The sequence below is a fragment of the Anarrhichthys ocellatus genome, unplaced genomic scaffold (genome assembly GCF_004355925.1).
Source record: "Anarrhichthys ocellatus isolate YVR2014 unplaced genomic scaffold, GSC_Weel_1.0 scaffold3, whole genome shotgun sequence".
In the NCBI taxonomy this organism is placed as follows: domain Eukaryota; kingdom Metazoa; phylum Chordata; class Actinopteri; order Perciformes; family Anarhichadidae; genus Anarrhichthys; species Anarrhichthys ocellatus.
Genome location: NW_022280033.1, coordinates 5130272 through 5131141, shown reverse-complemented (window position 1 = coordinate 5131141; position 870 = coordinate 5130272).

Genomic DNA, 870 nt, shown 5'->3' with positions numbered 1-870 from the left:
ACACACACACACACACACACACACACACACACACACACACACACACAGGAAACTAGATAATCTAGCTCTACTTTAGCAGACTACAACAGTCAAATTAAACTCATTAAATCATAATATCATATGTAAGATTATACAGTACATAATTCACAGCTGCCATTATTAGAGTATGAATACTTTTCCTTTTGATAATACTTTTTACTGATAATACATTTATACTTTTACTTCAGTAGGATATTAAATGCAGAACTTGTACTTGTAATGGAGTATTTTATATTGTGGTATCAGAACTGAGCACTTCTTCCACCACTGTCATAAACACCTTACAGAAGATGATTGATGAGGTTAACAATTCTTTACTTTATTTCTATGAACTAAAAGGAGAGTTTGACCTCAAAGAAATATGAACATGAAACAATCAGTGAAGGAAACGCTGCTCAGAGCTCATATGCAGCCTGAGAGGAGGAACCACAGTCGTAGTTGCCTGAATATAAACTATCACAAGACGCTCTGAGAACCACTGCACCACGCGATGACACGAGATCATCTTTCACTTTGTCCGTCACTGTTTCAACAGGTTCAGAATGCGACAAGTAAGACAGGAATGATGCGTGTGATAAAAAGAAGATGAAGAGAGGAGGAAGAGGAAGAGGAGGAGGCAGAGAGCTGTGTCTCGGGGCAGAGAGAGAGAGACAGACAGGTAGCTGGGGGGAGACAGATGCCCCTGCCCTGCTGGTCATGTTGGCAGTGGCAAGGCTGCCTGTGTGTGACAGACGGGGGAGGCAAACATCCCAACACAATCTGCTCCCCCCCCCCCCCCCCCCCCCCCACACACACACACAGTCCTCACTCTGTGTCTTTTTCCACCACAGG